This window comes from Miscanthus floridulus, chromosome 9 (assembly GCF_019320115.1).
Source record: "Miscanthus floridulus cultivar M001 chromosome 9, ASM1932011v1, whole genome shotgun sequence".
Taxonomy (NCBI): domain Eukaryota; kingdom Viridiplantae; phylum Streptophyta; class Magnoliopsida; order Poales; family Poaceae; genus Miscanthus; species Miscanthus floridulus.
In genome coordinates, this window is record NC_089588.1 from 27,154,477 (window position 1) to 27,175,228 (window position 20,752).

A 20,752-nucleotide genomic window follows, 5' to 3' on the forward strand; every position below is an offset into this window, starting at 1 on the left:
ATATTCATAATTTTTTTATATATTTATTTAGTTAAAGTTAGATCTCTTTTTAGAGCGAGTATAATAGTAGGCTCTAAGCCGGCTAAATGTTGAGGTGAAGAAGAGATGAGAGGAGAGAGAAGAGAAACGGACTGTAAGCTTTCAGCCGTCTCAGACATAAAACCAAAAAAACTTTGTGAGAGACACAAATAAGCCATATATTAACAGTGAAGAGCTGATTGCTATATAAGTAGGCTGAAAGAAGACTGGAAGTCTTACACTGGCCTGTCGGCTGTGCTCTTACTCTAATATTTGAGGGAGTGTTGTAGGAAATCGGGAAGTGCAGATAAACAATAGGTCACCAGGATATGCATCATCCCGACGGAGATGTGGTCGCCGCGAAGACTTTTTGCTAATCGACATCCTCTTCCTTCGGCGAAGACATTGACCGGCACCGGCCGCGTGCTCAGAATTGCCCAGAAAATGCTGAGCATGCATTCCAGCTGACGTGCGCATCAAGTACGCAGCACTAATAATAAGCTAGCTAGTGCTAGTCAAGCAGGAGTTGAGCGATCCGCTACTGATGCTTCACCGGCGACGATAGGTTCCGCTACTGCTCTGCTCTACTGATCAGCTCACTGTAAGAGTTAGTCGCATCTTCTTCACAAACTCTTTCCTGTTCATCTCTCTCATTCGTCTAGCTTCAGGCCACTCGCTGAGGCTTCAATGCTTGGTTTGGTTTGCTTCCATTCCATCCATAGCTTGCTTAAAAGAACCGCTTTGCGTCTTGCGTCTTGGAATGGAGGGTTCTAAGGAAAACTTTTCCCATTTCTTAGAGAAAGAAAAAAATGGAACCAAGATGTTTCCATTTCTTAACACGTCTGCTGTTAATGTTGTTTTCATAGATAAGAGGCAGAAGAAACAAATCAGAAAGCAAGTGCTGCCGTGCTGACAGCGAGAGGACCAACCCTGTTGAAAAAATTCACTCGTCACTCATCAGGTCAGGTATCTCAAGCTATCAGAAATTTCCTCTGTCGCTGATGTGCACGCATGTACGTCCTGCCCTGCTTCGTACAGTAACAAATGCATGTCTTACCAAATTCAGGAGCTTTTTGTTTTTTTGAATTGGAATTCAGGACCGTATTATGGGCATGAAGGCTACTGCAGTTGGACATTTTCTGCTGTTGGTTATGTCCTTCAGCACCATCACCACCTCCTCTGCGTCCGGAAACGAAACAGAGACAGAAACAGACCGGCTGTCACTGCTTGACTTGAAGAAGTCCACCACTATCGATCCACAACAAGCCTTGGCCTCATGGAACGAAAGCACCCACTTCTGCAGCTGGGAGGGCGTCATGTGCACAGCAACCATCCCGCGCCGCGTCGCATCCATTCGCCTCGAGAGGCGAGGCCTTGTCGGGCAAATCTCTCCTTCACTCGGAAACCTGACCTTCTTACGAAACCTCTCCCTCGCAACCAACCGCTTCTCCGGGGAAATACCTCCATCCCTTGGCCACCTCCAGCGACTCAAGTACCTGTTCCTGAGCAACAACACGCTGCAGGGGAGGATACCGAGTTTCACAAACTGTTCCAGCCTCAGGGTGCTGTGGCTGCACCGGAACGGTCTTGTCGGGCCGTTTCCAACAGAACTGCCGCCTGGCCTTCGCCAGCTGCAGGTTTCAGTTAACAATCTCAGCGGAGCCATCCCTGCATCTCTCTCTAACATCACAGCGCTCACTGTGGTCAGCTGCGCATTCAATAACTTGGCGGGAAATATCCCAGATGAGTTTGCCAGACTGTCCAGTATGCAGCAGCTCTACGTGGGCGCCAATCAGTTGTCGGGCAGGTTTCCACTGGCCGTCATGAATCTTTCTGCCCTCACTGACCTCAGCCTTGGTCTGAATCTGCTGAGTGGAGAGGTGCCAGCTGACCTCGGTAGTGCGCTGCGCAACCTCCTGCTGCTTGAGCTGCCCGTCAACTTCTTTCATGGGCATATTCCGGCGTCTTTGACAAATGCTTCCGGTCTGTACTACATCGAGATGTCCAGGAACAGTTTCAGTGGGGTGGTGCCGAGCACAATTGGCAGACTGAAAAGGCTGGAAATGCTGAACCTTGAATACAATCAGCTGCAGGCTGAGAGCAAACAAGACTGGGAGTTTCTTAACAGCTTGGCTAACTGCACCGAGCTGATCGATTTCTCTGTGACCAGGAATCGCCTGCGGGGGCATGTACCAGCTTCATTAGGCAACCTTACCAGTCAGCTCCAGTATCTATACATGTCAGAGAATCAATTGTCAGGAGAGTTTCCTCCTGGCATAGCAAACCTTGGCAACTTGTTCATCGTATCACTGGATGTGAACCAGTTTTCAGGTGCGCTTCCTGAATGGCTTGGGTCTCTACAAAATCTGCAGAAGGTATTACTAGGCAGCAATTACTTTAGCGGGGCCATTCCATCATCCTTTTCAAATCTGTCCCAATTAGCAGAACTGTATCTAGAGTCGAATCGGTTGGTCAGCCAAATACCCAGAAGCTTTGCAAACCTTTCGATCCTTCAAGTACTCAACATTTCTAACAACAATCTTCACGGCAGCATACCAAAGGAACTGTTCCAAATCCCAACGATTACGCAGATTAGCTTATATGTAAACAACCTACACGGGGCACTCCATCCAACCATTGGCAATGCCAGACAGCTCACATATTTGCAGCTTTCGTCAAACAATCTGTCTGGACCAATCCCTAGCACCTTGGGCAATTGTGAGAGTTTGGAAGACATCGAGCTTGACCACAATGCTTTCACTGGAAGCATTCCTGTTTCATTAGGCAGCATAAGGACCCTGAAGGTTCTCAACTTGTCACATAACAGCTTAATTGGGTCAATACCAGCATCTCTTGGAAATCTACAACTTATTGAGAAACTAGATCTGTCATTCAACAATCTTATGGGTGAGGTACCAACAAAAGGGATATTCAAGAATACATCAGCTACACGGATTGATGGAAATCAGGAGCTCTGTAGCAGGCTGCCAGAGTTGCACCTGCCGGCATGCCCTGCCGTGCCTTTGGGTTCAGATAAGCATGAGCTATCAGTTACACTAAAAGTAGTGATCCCAGTAGCCATAGCGGTGTTACTTGCTGTGGTCATCATTTCTATCTTGCTGCTGTTCCAAAGGCGAAAACAGACAGCCAGATCTATTTCTTTACCCTCGTTTGGAAGAGAAATGGCAAAAATTTCTTACAGAGATCTTTTCAGAGCAACAGATGGATTTGCAGCGTCCAATCTAGTTGGACGGGGAAGGTATGGTTCTGTTTATCAAGGTAGACTGTTTCAAGATGGAAATGTGGTTGCCATCAAGGTCTTCAGTCTGGATACAAGAGGAGCACAAAAGAGTTTCACCGCAGAATGTAATGCTTTGAGAAATATGCGGCACCGCAGTCTAGTTCCTATCCTAACTGCATGCTCAACTATAGACTCAACTGGAAATGATTTCAAAGCCTTAGTATACAAGTTCATGCCACGAGGCGACTTGAATAATTTATTGTACTCGCCTCGAGATGGTGAAGACTCTTCATGCTTGAACTATATTTCACTAGATCAGAGGTTAAGCATCCTTGTGGATGTATCGGATGCTCTCGCATATCTACACCACAGCCACCACGGAACCATTGTACATTGTGATCTCAAACCTAGTAACATTCTCTTGGATGATGATATGGTAGCCCATGTTGGAGACTTTGGGCTAGCTAAGTTGAAATTTGGTTCCTCAGCATCTTCTTTTGTGGCCTCAAATTCCACTTCCTCAATGGCAATCAAGGGAACCATTGGATATGTTGCTCCAGGTATCAATCCTTTTTTTTCACATTGTGTTTCCTAACTAAATAGTTTGGCTAGCTTAGTCCTTTCTACAGAATGTGCAGGGGGTGATCAGGTTTCAACTTCCTCGGATGTCTACAGCTTCGGAGTCGTTCTCCTAGAGATATGCATCCGGAGGAGGCCAACGGATGACATGTTCAAGGATGGGATGAGCATTGTAAAGTTCGCAGAGATCAACTTCCCTGACAACGTGTTGCAGATTGTTGACCCACAGCTGCTGCAAGAACTGGACCTCAGCATGGAGACGCCAATGGCCATCAAGGACAGTGAAGCTCAGATCCTGCAGTGTGTAATCAACATTGGACTCTGCTGCACCAAGACGTCCCCCAACGAGCGCATCCAGCATGCAGGAGGTGGCTGCCAAGCTGCATGGAATCATGGATACATATCTTAGCCGAAACCGAAGGACCAGCTCAGCAGCATAGGTTCTGAACGAATAACTCGCTAAATGAATTTTCATTTCTCAATTCTCATGTACCAAAAGTTAGGAACTTATATCTTTCACAACATTGAAAGTTCGCATTGGTCCTTAAATCAATATAGTATAACATTGTATCAGGAACAATCTTTGTTCAGGAAGTCAAATCACTTACCCATAAATTTGCGAGAAAATCTTTGAACTCCAGAGTTGGTTCAGCACTGGTTGCAAACTTGCAACACTGAACAGAGTATCAGCAGCAGCTCGACTAACACGCAGCTGCTTGGCACCAGCTTATTCGCTCCAGCGCAGCACAATCTGGAGCAGCTGCTGGCCAAATTCTCCGTCACCACGCCACTGCTCTCCAATTCCGAACTCCAGATAACTCACGTTGAGACCTTGAACCTTCACCTCCTAGATCAAGCTGAGAAATTTCCACCTGACCGGAGGTCCTTCTCCTCTGGCAAACCGCGGACTGCTCCGCCATGGCCGCCCAGGATTCTTCGGCCAAATTCGCCCGTTTCGCGCCACCATCTTTCAATTACCCAAACACGAGCCTCCCTCAATCTCACCTTTGCACCCTCGAACCAAGGAAAGATCGAACCAGAACCTGCAAGGCTGCAACCCCTGCTTTTGCCGCGTGCTGCGCCGCCATGCTCACCGAGCCGCCACTGGCACCCTCACCGAGGTCAGCCCCACTCACACCTTCTCAGGACGATTCGACGAGAGCACAGGGTCCTAGATTGCCCCCTGAAGCTCACAGGACACTCAAGTGGCTGAATCGGACACCGGCCCGCTGTTTCCCCTCGCGCGCCGACGAGTACGAGCTGGGCCGTCGCCGCCCATGCCGCCTTCCGACGTCTGTGCCTTCCGACTCGTCGAGAACCAGAACAAGTGAAGCGCCTCGCCCAGATGAGGCTGCAGGTGCGGCCCTCGTCGCCGGAAAACCCGCCACCGGCGAGATCGACTGCCGAGTCGTTGCCGTCCCGCACGGTCAAGGTCGACTTCTGTATGGTATTGACCGACCACCCTGAGGTGGACCCAGGGCCCCACATGTCAGATGCTACACGTCGTCACAACCGGGTACACGTCGTCGTCCCAACCGTTCTCAGAATCGTTTTTTTTTTTTTTTTGCAGGCCCTTATTCGGAATTTTGGTGAGATATTGATTGATTTTTGCGGAAAACATTTAAAGGTGCTGCAAAACTTGAAATTTCATAACTATTTGTATAATATTTAGTAATAGCAAATATAATTTTATTAATCTTGTTATGGTGTTCTCTACCACATAAAAATAATAAATCACCATAGAAGCCCTATATGTTCCCTACAAAGGTTATTTTGCAGAATCTATTATTTACTTTATTAGGGTTAAAACATTCACCCAAGAATTATGGGAAAAATAGCATGAACTAGTATTACATAAAGGTACATTGACAAATTGTTTCAGACCAAATTGAGCGTTATAGAATAGATTATGAAATTAATTCTGTCGGGTATCAGTATTAGGAATACCGAAAAAAAGGAAGTTAATGGCCGCGGACGCTAACTCGCTTAGATGGTCAAAAACGTATTTTAGTCTCACCCAACCCCGAAGGTATAGGCTTCGTGTCACCCGAACCCGAGGACGCGGGCTCCGTCACACAGCTGATCACGGTGAGCGCTGTGATGTTGGAGAGGGATGCAGGGATGGCTCCGCTGAGACTGTTAATTGAAACCTGCAGGTGGCGAAGGTCAGGCGGCAGTTGTGTTGGGAACGGCCCAACAAGACCGTTCCGGTGCAGCCACAGCACCCTGAAGCTCGGTATCCTCCCCTGCAGCGTGTTCGTGCTCAGGAACAGGTACTGGAGTCGCTGGAGGTGGCCAAGGGATGGAGGGATTTCCCCGGAGAACCGGTTGCTTGCCAGGAAGGAAGGTCAGGTTTCCGAGTGAAGGAGAGATTTGGCCGACAAGGCTTCGCCCGTCGAGGCGAATGGAAGCGACACGGTGGCGGCGCGGGATGGTTGCTGTGCAATGATGCCCTCCCAGCTGCAGAAGTGGGTGCTTTCGTTCCACGAGGCCAAGGCTTGCTGTGGATCCAGAGTAGAAATGCAGGCGGGGCGGGTTCTTAACATTACCCGCCTGCTCGCCCCGCAAAAGAATTGTTTGTGGTTGTTGCGGTTAAGCTGCTAATTGTTCGTGGACTATTATCCTTTGAGCCTGCCGAGCCCGCAACCAAAGCGAAAGCCTGCTACAGACCCGCTAAAACCTGCAAGTACCGTCTCCGCTGCTATCGATGTCATGCTCCTCTCCTGAAACCTGTCGTTACTGACGACGACGTGCTGAGGGAGGCCTGCAGGCTAGGCTGCCTCCTTGCCGGCTCTATCTTCCTCAACAGCATCCAGCCGGTGCTCTCAGGCGTGGCCATCGGAGCCAGCTGGCAGGCGCTCGTCGCCTTCGTTAACATAGGCAGCTACTACTTCGTCGGCATCCCGCTGGCAGCGCTCTTCGGCTTCAAGCTAGTAAGCATGGATGCAATGATAAAAACAAAAAAAGAAATGGAAGTCCAAAGTTCATTCTGATCAATGTGTGTAACCTCTGTACATAATTACATGACATTCTGATCAAATGAAATCTGGAGGGGATTTGGTTGGGCATGACACTCGGAACTCTGCTTCAGACCGCTATCCTTGTGTTCATTTCAGACAGGACGAGGACCAAGTGGGAGAAACAGTTTTTTTTTGTGTGGGAGAAACATAAACTACACTAACGGCAGACAGCAGCAGCCTGCCGCGGTGCCTGCGTGGGCACGGCCAATTGGCAAGGGCAAAACAGAAGTTAAGAACACTCAATTAGTCTTGTCTAATTTTACAGTGGCTAAAAAATTCTTGTTTACCCAGGAAGAACGTATTTGCAGAGAGCTGTTGCGGATCTTGCGGGTTTTGCAGTCAAGTTTGTTGTGTCCGCGGAGCATTTGTCCATAAGGTCCGCAGCTTAGTGGCTAGCCGCAAACCCGCTAATAAACTTTTGCGGCAAGCGATGCGGATTAGCGGCCAGCCGCGAACGAGCCCGCCTGCGAGGCTAATCCAGAGTGATAAACTTCTTCAAGTCAAGCAGTGACAGCCGGTCTGTTTCTGTCTCTGTTTCGTTTCCGGAACCAGAGGAGGTGGTGATGATGGCACTGCAGGTCATAACCAACAGCAGAAACTGCCCAACTGCAGTTGCCTTCATGGCCACAATAATTAGCTCCTGAATTCCAATTCAAAAAAGAAAAAGAAAAAAAAACTCCTGAATTTGGTAAGACATGCATTTGTTACTGTACTAAGCAGTGCAGGACGTACATGCGTTCACATCAGCGACAGAGGAAATTTCTGATAGCTTGAGAAACCTGACCTGAGTGAATTTTCAACAGGGTTGGTCCTCTCGCTCTCAGTCTCAGCACAGCAGCACTTGCTTCCTGATTTGTTTCTGCCTTTATCTATGAAAACAACATTCAGAGCAGACTTGATAAGAAATGGAAACATCGATCTTGGTTTCAAATTTTTTTTCTTTAAGAAATGGGAAACGATTTCCTCAGAACCACCCTCCATTCCAAGACGCAAGACGCAAGCCGTTCTTTTAAGCAAGCTACGGATGGAATGGAACCAAACCAAGCATTGAAGCCTCAGCGAGTGGCCTGAATGAAGCTAGACGAATGAGAGAGATGGAGAGAAAAGAGTTTGTGAAGAAGATGCGACTCTTACAGTGAGCTGATTATTCAGTAGAAGCTATCGCCGGTGAAGCATCAGTAGCGGATCGATCAACTCCAGCTTAAATAGGACTAGCTTATTATTGCTGCCTGACTCCGAGTCCTGCTTACTTGATGCGCACACCAGCTCGAATGGGTGCTCAGCATTTTGTGGGCAATTCTGGCGGCCGGCGCCCGTCAATGTCTTCACCGAAAGAAGAGGATGTCGAGTAGTAAAAAGTCTTCGCGGCGACCGCATCTCCGTCGGGATGCATGCATATCATTGAGCCCACCGTACTTAGAGTATTTCCTACAACCCTCCGTCTCTAAAAAAAAAAAAAGAAAAAAAGAAAGAAAGAAATGGAAGTCTCGCTTTCCAGAATAAAAAAATCTAAATTTGAACTAAATAGATATATAAATAATATTAATATTTATGATGTACAATAAATATCACCAGATTAATAATGGAATCTATTTCTATAAAATATCTAATTAAAGATCAGAAAATGTAGATAACATCTTTTATAGATTCAATCAAATTAAAGATAAAACACCAATTTGTTCTTTAATGCAGCTCATCTACAGGGGCACTCACTAGACCAGGCAGCGGTCGCTGTCCCAAAAGGAGGAGGGGCGGAGCTCTGCGAAATGCTTGCCGTCTTTTGGAAGCCTTAACAGTGGAAATCTTCGCCAAGCATGGTTGGAGGTTTACCAATACGTTAAGGGTGCGTTTAGATCCAAAAAATTTTGAATTTTGGCTCACTGTAGCATTTCGTTTGTATTTGGTAATTAGTGTCTAATTATGGACTAATTAGGTTCAAAAGTTTCGTCTCGCGATTTCTCGACCAACTGTGTAATTAGTTTTTTTTTCATCTACATTTAGTACTCCATGCATGTGCCGCAAGATTCGATGTGACAGTTACTATGCAAAAATTTTTGGCAACTGAACGGGGCCTAAGTCTACGAGAAATTTTTTGCTTTATCTCAGCCATTTTGTCTGGTTTTCGGCGTGCTTACTTTGCGGGCCACGGAGTCTACCCCAGAGTACCTTTTGTAATAATTTGGGTCACATACATAGTCCGATGTAGAGGCCGGGACCTTTTTCATTTACTTAATAAAAAATAAAATCCTTTTATCTAAAAATAAATAAATTTAAGATGTTTGATTCCTCAAAAACAGAGACTTTATCGTTCTCTTCGTTCTAAATTATAAGACGTTTTAACTTTTCTAGATATATTATGTCTATAGCAAAAGTTATGTATCGAGAAAAACCAAAACTTCCTATAATTTTGAAAAAATGGAGAAAGTGTTGGCAAAGTAGTTCTCGACAGGAGGGAGGTTGGACGCGAGTCTGCCCTACCTACGGCGTCGAAGGTTCCTGAGTCGGGCCGGGGGCCTTCGACAGGATGAGACGTGATTATCGGGGCTAGAGCTTCTAAGGTTTCGAGCCAAAAAAATGATCTCCGATTATTGGAATTCGAGTCCGCGTTTTATAGGGTACGGTTACATACATTTTCATGTACAATTGTACCCTTTGCCAACTGAGACATATTCTAGAATATTCTCTATTTACATGATTCCCCCACAGGGCCAATGGAGACGTTCTCTTCGCGGAAACCACCTCTGTTCATGGGCCTTACTCGAGCCTTATGGAGTCCCCTCATGATGCTCGGGAGCTCTCTTCTTTGGCAGCGGCATACCGAATCTACCTTCGGGGCTCACCGGGGGAGTTGGGTGGCCTCCTCGAAGGCCACAGCATGCCCGGCCTTCGCCGCCACAGTCGAGCCTTTGGTTGTCTGGTGCTTCATCGTCGACCTTGGCCTTCGCCGAGGTATCATGCTGTGAGGGCGCCGCCAAGGTTCCTGTGATCGTGAAAGATTTTGTTGGGGGGGGGGGGGGGGGGGGGGGGGGGGGGGGGGGGGGTTTACGCAGGCCCGTCTCATGGGGGAGGGCAGGCAGTGCGACGCCCGGGGGCCCATGGCACTAGGGGCCCATGAGTATACGTATATGTAGTACATGTATTTGGCTCCATACGGTCACGTCCAGTTCAGTCTGCGGCTCTGCGCGGCAACCCTTTCCTATTCGCGACTCCGCGTCAAAGCATGCGTGCTGTTGCGCCGCGGCGGCTGTTCCGGCGTTCCCAAATCCTAAAATCCCGATTTCCGTAATCTGGAATCCCGGGATCCCAGCAGGCGCCCACTAACCCAGCTACGCTGCAGTCCCTTCATCCCTGTCCCCGACTCTCTGCGGTAAGTGATTATGGTTTCAGTTCATCAATATTTATTGTTTGTTCGATCTGAAAACTTCAGTTTCTTTTTTACCTTGCAATCCAATACATACAGGCATCAAGCGATAGTGCAGCGAATTGTTGATCTATTAGTTTAATTATTTAATTCATCAAGGAACTTATGGACATGCCACAGGCAGCAGGCTGCCCATAATTTGTTTTAAATTTTAAGTCATTTCATGTTACTGTGATTTCACCGTTCTTTAAGCTTCTTTGATGTATTGTCGTTTTTTAACGAACTATATTTTGCGAGTTAACTCTTATTACCCGTAGTACTATATAGTTCAATCTCGTGATATTAAAATATTAGATTACCGGAACTTCATTGTCTTGCTTGCCCAAGGGCCCTAGAAATTGTTGGGACGGCCCTAGGTTTACGTTAGTCAGAGAAGCAACGAGTCAAGCCTTAGCTCCCCAACAGGATTTTTTTTTTAGGACGGAGGAATATATATTTGTAGATATATATAATAATGACAGTGACATGGAAGGCAGTCTTCATGCATGGAGCCGTGGACGACGCGATTAGAACCGACGTACGTAGATTATTCGCGAGGACCACCCATATACCTAGTGTACTACTACTCGGTAGTTTTAGTCCGCGCGGCCGCCATATATAAGAAAGGCACGTCTGAACAGACACTACAGCTGTAACCTCACGAGAGGCTTAAAAAGAACACATGCCGATACATGACAAAACTGTCGTTCGTCACAAAGTGGACACAGGACTACGGTCGGCATTTTCATGCATACTGAGGTTTCAGTTTCACACACATACACGCAATTTCAGTGGCATGATGGACAAGAAGAGAGCTACGTTTCGCTGCTCCCATTTCAAAAGTAAGAAATTTTGGTTTCATAGCTCCGAAAGATGATAAAAACCAAGGCTACAACTAAGAAGGAGCTGGCTTCGTGAGGATCCCGCCATCGACGGCACCGATGAAGCTCCTCGTAAAGGGGGAATTGTCGTCCGTGGCCTCGTTCAGGGCGCGGTCCGCGTGCTTTGGCCCACTCGATGCTGATCGATAGCATCGGCTCTGTTCGCTTGAGCTTATCAGCTAGAATCAGCCAGCTAAAAAACAGTGTTTTTCTCTCGTAACAAATCAGCCGGAGCCAAAAATAAGTCCTGCCAAACAGAGCCCACGTGGCCGTCTACAGATGCCATGGTCCAGTGGGGGTGCGTGGGTTCATGGGGAAGCAGCACAACCAAAAAGAAGAATCGAGTGTAGGATAAGGATGAATATAAGGTGATTTTTTCTTGAGCCTAAAGGGTATAAAGGTCATTTCATGTCTTGTTATATTGTGTCCTATGGATAAAAAAAAAAGTTTTCGGTGAAAGATGTAATAGAATGCTATATTTAGCACTACTACAATACTATTTTTAGCAACAACTCTAATTGTGATAGAGAAGTCTCCATCAAAATCCGCTTTTAAAGTGGTTTCTGGGCTGGTCTGTATATAGAAATTTTTAGAGGCGATTCTGCTTGCAGACGCCTCTAGAACTGGAGGCATTTATAAGAGGTGATTGACAATTTGGCTCATCTCTAAAAATAGATAGAGCCCAATAAAATTTATAACTTTTGTAAATTAAGATGTATGAAGACAAATTTTATATTAAAGTTGTAGTATATAAATATCTACAACTTTGTAGTTGATTTAGGAGAAATTTTGTTTAAAATTTTGATAATTTGAAATTCAATATTTTAACAATTTCCAAATAACCTCGGATGTACAAACGACCTAAATTAAAGTTGTAGTACCAGAAGGAATCTGCAACTTTGTAGTTGACTTTGACCACGATTTCATTTCAAAATCATTAAGTGTCTAGAAATTCTTTTTCAAGTTTTTAGATTTTGAAATTCATTTTTTTAATTTATTAAATTATCTCAGATGGAAAATCAACCTAAACCAAAATTATAGTAGTCGAAGAGATACACAACTTTATAGTTGATGAATTTTCACTTGAAATCATTTATGGCTCAAAAAGTCTATTTTAAGATTAATGATTTTAATTTTTTTATTTTTCAAATGACCTTGGACGGAGAATTGACCTAAATTCAAGTTGTAATAATTGAAGAAATCTAAAACTTTCTTGTTCAATTTTTTTTAAGTTAAATTCGTATAAGGTCTTGAATATGAATTACAAAATTCACAGTGAATGCAAAAGAAAAATATTAACTACTTAGTCACAAGTGACTTTAAGAAGCATTGGTTAAGAAAGCAACCTAGTCTGGGTCGTGAGTTCGATCCCTGCGGCTGCATGCTATCGTATTTTGCAGAGAAAATTATGTGACTTGTGACTTTCCATAGAAAAGAATGATGGAATGGTTGAGAGCCCTAGTTCTGTTGCCGGCCAAGGTGGATTATAGTTCTCTAGTGCCATTAGGTGATGACTTACAAGCACATGTGCATCAGACCTGATGACATGGTGAAGAAGTGAAAAGCTTTAAAAATGTAACTGAGTTCTTCATCCAAAACGTCTTGTGTTGGTGCAGCACAGCCCAATGCTCCGCACGGACTGCAGGATCTTTACGGCAGTGTCCATGCCCAGTAAATAATCATCCGAAAAGTAGGGGCGAGACCTAGCCGTTGAACGCGCTCACAAACACGGCTACACGAGAGTTTTTTTTGTTGTTGTAGAAAACGTCTAAAAAACTAGGTGACTAAATAATAAGATTTACAAATGCCACTCGACGGCTCTAACAACCAGACACGGCATTTGAACGCATGGGCATTACTGCCGCATTTGAACATGCTCGCAAACACGGCTACAAGAGGTGACTGGTGGTGGCGGGCGCGCGGCGGCTTCATTCATGCCCATTAGGCCTTTTCTTTCTCAGGCCCAGCAGAGAGTGGACACCATTGGGCTCGGCCTCGTCGGCACTTGTTATATCATCTGATTGACAGTGAGTTATTGATAAGTCTTCAGCATCTTATTCAGAAGCGACTAAAATTATCTGAACTGTTTCTTCATTCAGTTTTCCCTGACATACGCATCCTTGCTACGATGCAGCTTTGCCGCCACTTCCTGCATGCTGATGCGTTCACTCGGGGATGGCTCTGTGCAGCTCAGCCCAACGTTTAGCGCAGAAATCAGACAGCGCATACCTTTTTCCTTGCCGGCTGTTGCGGTTTCTTGACTGAGTTCCAATTCTTGTCGCAGCTGAGGATCAACAATCTCCAGTACCCTATCAGGAATGTTGATCTCTGCAAACCTTACAATGCTCAATCCATCGTCAAACATGTCATCCGTAGGTCTCTTTAGGAGAACAACTCCAAAGCTGTATACATCTGCTGCTGTCGATACTTCACCGCCCCCTGCATATTCTGTATGTGGTATACAAGAAGAGTTCAGTTCGGATACAAATTTTAAAGTAGATCATCAAGATACTGAGCGCCACCAGACAAGGTAAAATTGGTCATTACCAGGACCAGGAGCAACATATCCAATCGTTCCCTTTATTGCCCTGAAGATGTAGATACTGAATCATTGTGAGATAGTATTGTTTCATCAACTCTGAATCTTGCAAGAACAAAGTCACCAATATGAGCTGTCATGTTTTCATCAAGAAGAATGTTGCTAGGCTTCAGATCACAGTGAACAACAGTACCTTGGTTGTTATGGTGTAGGTACTCTCCAACTCCAATGCATCTGCTACATCCACCACAATGTTTATCCTTTGAGCCAGTGTAAACAATGGTTGCATCTTGTCAACCATGCAAAAACAGTGCGAGTGCACCTCGCCATACTATAATATTTTTTTCGTCCTCCGCCACTGTTGATAAGTATATAAAAGTGTGAAATTAAATATGCATAGGGGACCATGTTTCATTTCAGTAGCCCACACCTAAATTTGGAGAACCGTGAAACGAAGGTCAATTAAAGGGAGGCAATTTTGGGAAACCGTCCTAATTAAAGTGTTCCTAGCGCCGATTAAAGTGTTTGTGGGCAGCAGAATAAGGAAAAGGAAGAGGATGGAGAGGATATTTCTTTGACAATGAGAAACACATTTTAAACTTTTACTACATGCTATGAACTTTGTACACATAATTACAAAAATTTATAACCCAAAACTTTGCACTCTAAGTTTTAGAGCTTTTTACTAATACATTTAAAACTTTGTGCTTTTTAGATCCAGAACTGATAATCACATATAAAAACTTTGCATTCCATGTTCCAAAGCACATTTCAAACTTTGTCCTGTAAGGGCACTCCCAACCCAGACTCTACCCATAGAGTCTTAACGTCCAAGACTCTATCACAAGAAACCATGATCCCAATGCAGAACTTGTAATAGTAGTTTCTATAGATAAAAACATTTATTACTCAACACAAAGAAAGATGATCAGCTGTGGCATAAACTGTGTGATCCACCCTACACCTCTCAACAATATCACCATCCGCATTCATGATATATGTATGGCAAGGTGCAGCAACGATTGAAACATTATACAAAAAAATGTCTGATATAATCACATAGTTATATACTGGAACATTCTTCACCAAATTAAAAAGTAACTCACGGCTAAGCAAGAAAGACATGCCCATCAACATATTGAACTAGGTAGCTTTCACATGCATACAAATTTAGAAAACAAGACATTCTGTTCTCAATATTCCCAAATAAATAAAATATTCCCATCGTCCTAGCAGCGCTGAAGAATGGATCAATGTGGCCATCATCCCAGCAATGCCGAAGAACAGATCAATGTGAAAGAAGTTGAACTCAAACCACTTGGACTTGGACTTGCACTTTCACTTCTATTCCTGCAAGCAAGTCTTTATACTTTTAGACATTGGTGAGCCAACAAGGCAAGAATACTTCTGAGATACCACAAACAAGTGATAAATAAATACTTAGCCAGCAGACCTAGATGTATGTCTAGCTAGTGTGGTACAGTAAGCACTAGCCGACTTGCCTCCGGTACTGCGTATCTCAAATTCTCAGTGTATGCTCGTCGATCGAATGATCGATCCATCAGCAAATTATTTAATTTACAAGGCTGGCAGATGACATATTTACGGTACTAATTGTAACTATCAGAGTGGTGGCGGGCAGCAACATATTTCTGCATTATTGCAAAAGACCAGAGAACATGGAGAAACTAGTTCTGCTTACCTAAACGGCAAAATAAGAATTACACTGAGTATATAAAAAATCCAAGTGCTAAATTTCTGAAGCTTCTCGGATGTTTTTCCCTGAGATCTTTACTCAATGACAGCCACAGCAATGACCACCCACACCCAGTTCCCATCTCGCATTAATTACTTAAAACTGAAATATACATCAGGCATAAAAAAGGTGATCATGCTCTGCATCATGGATATCAAAGATGTACTGAAACTGACCAAATAAACAGATAGACATGTTGGACAGATGGGAGAAGGAACCAGAACAAAGCTAAACCTCCTATTGTCATCCCTTACTGCCAAACGAAAACTGAACCATTATATGGTGATCCTATGCACTGAAACATAAAGGACAAAATGACACTCACAATGTGCAGATTTCACGCTAGAGAACGCATTACAGGAATTAAAATAGCATTGATCATAGGAAATAAAAGGATTTCAGTTACCTTGCATAAATTCCATGGAAATTAGAAGACCATTAGTTACCATTCAGCTACTGCATAATCAATTCTACAAAATTACAAATCCATCAGTTAACACTTCGAAGCAATTAATATATATGCAAATTAAACAAGGTAAACAAGGTAAATTAATATAACTATGCAAATTAATATATATACAAATCCATCAGTTAACACTTCGAAGCAAATTAAACAAGGTAAACAAGGTAACTGCAGTCAATCCTTGTTTAATTTGCATATATATTAATTGCTTCGAAGTGTTAACTGTGGATTTGTAATTTTGTAGAATTGATTATGCAGTAGCTGAATGGTAACTAATGGTCTTCTAATTTCCATGGAATTTATGCAAGGTAACTGAAATCCTTTTATTTCCTATGATCAATGCTATTTTAATTCCTGTAATGCATTCTCTAGCGTGAAATCTGCACATTGTGAGTGCCATTTTGTCCTTTATGTTTCAGTGCATAGGATCACCATATAATGGTTCAGTTTTCGTTTGGCAGTAAGGGATGACAATAGGAGGTTTAGCTTTATTCTGGTTCCTTCTCCCATCTGTCCAACATGTCTATCTGTTTATTTGGTCAGTTTCAGTACATCTTTGGTATCCATGATGCAGAGCATGATCACCTTTTTTATGCCTGATGTATATTTCAGTTTTAAGTAATTAATGCGAGATGGGAACTGGGTGTGGGTGGTCATTGCTGTGGCTGTCATTGAGTAAAGATCTCAGGGAAAAACATCCGAGAAGCTTCAGAAATTTAGCACTTGGATTTTTTATATGCTCAGTGTAATTCTTATTTTGCCGTTTAGGTAAGCAGAACTAGTTTCTCCATGTTCTCTGGTCTTTTGCAATAATGCAGAAATATGTTGCTGCCCGCCACCACTCTGATAGTTACAATTAGTACCGTAAATATGTCATCTGCCAGCCTTGTAAATTAAATAATTTGCTGATGGATCGATCATTCGATCGACGAGCATACACTGAGAATTTGAGATACGCAGTACCGGAGGCAAGTCGGCTAGTGCTTACTGTACCACACTAGCTAGACATACATCTAGGTCTGCTGGCTAAGTATTTATTTATCACTTGTTTGTGGTATCTCAGAAGTATTCTTGCCTTGTTGGCTCACCAATGTCTAAAAGTATAAAGACTTGCTTGCAGGAATAGAAGTGAAAGTGCAAGTCCAAGTCCAAGTGGTTTGAGTTCAACTTCTTTCACATTGATCTGTTCTTCGGCATTGCTGGGATGATGGCCACATTGATCCATTCTTCAGCGCTGCTAGGACGATGGGAATATTTTATTTATTTGGGAATATTGAGAACAGAATGTCTTGTTTTCTAAATTTGTATGCATGTGAAAGCTACCTAGTTCAATATGTTGATGGGCATGTCTTTCTTGCTTAGCCGTGAGTTACTTTTTAATTTGGTGAAGAATGTTCCAGTATATAACTATGTGATTATATCAGACATTTTTTGTATAATGTTTCAATCGTTGCTGCACCTTGCCATACATATATCATGAATGCGGATGGTGATATTGTTGAGAGGTGTAGGGTGGATCACACAGTTTATGCCACAGCTGATCATCTTTCTTTGTGTTGAGTAATAAATGTTTTTATCTATAGAAACTACTATTACAAGTTCTGCATTGGGGATCATGGTTTCTTGTGATAGAGTCTTGGACGTTAAGACTCTATGGGTAGAGTCTGGGTTGGGAGTGCCCTTACGCGTTGAGAAGCAGGCAGCGCATGCATGCCCTACAAGGCCTTTCTCAGAGGAGTTGTATGGTGTGGTTATCAAAGCTACCATCACATAGAATAAAATGAAATATGAATAAAACAAATATTGTCAGGATAGTTTGAACTCAAAAACTACGTAGCAGTAGTTTCCATAGCTAACAGTCATCTAGAAACTCGGTCTAAAAAGTAGAAACTACTGCTCTCACCCTGCGTTTCTATTCGTGGGGCCACAGTAAATTTCCTGTCTCCACCAGCGGCGGATCCACAGGGGGGGCTGGGGGGCTCCAGCCCCCCCTAATTTCTTGATTTCAAGCCTAATCACTGTAGCAAAAGCTTGATTTCACCATTAAATCTTCATGCAAATCAACATCTCCATTGTTTTAGCCCCCCCTTATCCCGCATCGTGCATCCGCCACTGGTCTCCACCACCGTCTTCTCTCTCGATTTTTTCCCTCCTGTCCTCTCAGCTCTCTCTGCACTCGGATCAGGCCAGCGGCGCGGGAAGAGATGAGGCCACACGGCGAGAGCAGATGGCGAGGCCACGAGGGAAGCCAGGCGCGCGCGCTCGTGGTGAGTGCAGCCGGACGCGAGCGGCGCGCGAGGACACGCAGGCGGCGAGGCGAGCGACCGGCGGTGTGGCTTCGGGCGCAGGTCATGACGGCAGCGGCGAGCGCAGGACCCATGGATGGAAACGAGACTCGTGGCCACAACGCAATTCCGCTGGTTTCTTTGTGCTTTGGACGTTGAGCCGACACTGTATCTCTCCTGAGAAACGATTTCTTCGAGTTTCCTTTTCTTTCTTCGTTAAATCTACTGCCACGTCAGATTTTTTCTTATGTGGCAAGGTATTTAATGCTATGGAAACTACACTGGTTTCAGAGTTGGGACTGCCCCAATGAAAAGTTTTATTCTATGGTTTTATAGACATTAAATTTCATGGTTCATAAAGAGTTGGTAATCGTGTTAAAGGAGTTTCATTGTCATAAAACGCATTTCTTCTCTCTGTTTTTTAAAATGTTGCCACATTATTGAAAATGACTATGTGTGGTAGCTTGCTAAATACAAATGAAACACTTATGGAACTCCAATTGAGAATAGCCTAAGGGCAGCTCCATTGTATAATTTTAGGTGGCGCTAGCGTGAGAGAGAGAAAGGAACCTTCTAGGTGCTATACACTAGAGCAAAACATACAAGTGTTGCTATCAAGCACCTATAGCTAGCCTGAGCACCCGGTGCAAAAGGAATATAAAAAAAGTGACTGAGCCTTGTGCCAGATATATTTGTGCTGCGGACAAGCCAATCAAAGGGTGGGCAAAGTTGAAGATGGGGTTATTTTCAAGTATTTAAATGTGATGTGGGAATTTTTCCAAAAAAAAATGTGATGTGGGTCCCACATAGGCAGCATGAGAGGGAGCTTCATGTTGGAGCAGTTTTTACTATATCAGAATTGTATGACATATGGCCTCCATGACATTTTTTATGATAAAACTAAACACTAAAGTTGCCCTAGAGATTTTGTGTGTATTGTGGTGGGTGGGTGGGTGTGTGTGTGTGTGTGTGGGGGGGGGGGGGGGGGGGGGGGGGGGTTGTAGTTGCTTTGACGATCGTGGCAGTGACCAGACTAAGCGAAGATCCTGTTGGGAGGGGAGAAATAAAAAGAAGGGATAGACAGGAAAATGGGAGGGATCTTCTCGCGAACACATTATTTTTTTTATAAGAGAAAGAAAGATTAAAGATACAGATAAGATGATGAACTAGGTTTGAAGAAAATAGCAACCGTTCTCTGGCAACGGCGTCAGAAAGCTTGTAGGTATTTCTTAACGTTTACAGAAAGAATCTACAAGCGTACGGACCGTTGTAGCTTTCACCCGGAAGTATTCAGGGTATCGTATTTTTCACAGAGAACGGAGACATTTCTTCTAGCTAATTCGTCCAAGGACAACACAAGGATAGTTGATGAGGGTAGAAAAGGATTCCTATGGCTTAGGGTCTAAGGATAAATAAACTCTACTTCTACTTGCACACTTCGGGCACCGGCGTACACCTGGTCTGTCAAGCGATACTGGCCTGTAGCTCTACGCCGCATCCGAACGTGGGGGATTACAAGAGACGGACAGGGCTGTCACCACCTGCCGCCTACCCCTCAACCGTGGGATATGAGGAAAACGAAGGTAGCCTCTAGCCTAGACACCTCGTCTACGCTGTTGACTACTCTAGTGTGTCGACAAGGGTTATCCGTCTTTATCAGGGCCCTTCTACTAGAGCATCTGTCACGGGGACGGACTACGAACCCACAAGCAAGTAAAAGTATAACTTAACTATTCAAAGACTTTACAACCAAAAGAATCACGAACACTTACTAGGATACCCGTTGAAGTACAAAGTCGGTGTTCGCCAGGGTACAAGCGGGGAAAGGTTGCCGACAAGCCCGACACTTTTTCCCCGAACTCTCCCTCACATCTCTCCCTACTAAGTTGCTAGAGCTAGCTAGGGCCTAAGCCCATGTAATGGAGACGCTCTTGCTCTTGCTTTGTGATGCTCTTGTGCTACTGTGTGTTGTTCAAATGAGGAGGAGGGAGCCTCCTTTTATAGGTGGAGAAGAAGGGGGCATCTAGAAAATGCTCCATCCTTATATAGAAGGTACCAAACCAACCTACAAGTACATTGAACCTAGACGACACCACCATACCGATGTTGGGCAAGACGGTGAGCATCAACTGACCAAGTTTTGGGCCAAACAGGGCCAATGGGGGCGCGACCGCACCTTGGACAGCTCCACTTTGGCCCATCTTTGTCGAGTTGCCTCCTGGGTTCTCCTGGACTTGGCCCATGGTGGTGTTCTGCGAAGATAAGGTGGTTTGGTTGGATTTTAGCCTTGTTCTCCATTCCTTTGGGCCTTGATTCTGCTGATAAGTGGGCCATCTCTACTTGGGCTCATGTCGGATGCCTATAATGCTGTATTTCTTGTATACTTTAGGCTATTTTCCTATATAATCCTGATATGTCCTCCTGCAAATGAACAATCACCAAAACTTGTGGAATTGATTAGTTATAAGCGCTAATTCTAAGTTTGGTGACCGTCTGTGAAGATTTTATGTGAGAATTGGTGGTTAGAAATATGAGTTAAGGACCGCCAACAAGCCCTCACACTTAACTCT

General features: G+C 44.4%; 2 pseudogenes; one reads left to right on the top strand and one right to left on the bottom strand.

The window, feature by feature from the left end:
- The first annotated feature begins 80 nt into the window (after positions 1-80).
- Positions 81-4,437, top strand: LOC136481611 (receptor kinase-like protein Xa21; annotated as a pseudogene).
- An 8,797-nt stretch (positions 4,438-13,234) lies between these two features.
- LOC136479539 (putative receptor-like protein kinase At3g47110) lies at positions 13,235-13,967 on the bottom strand (annotated as a pseudogene).
- Between the last annotated feature and the right edge of the window lie 6,785 nt (positions 13,968-20,752).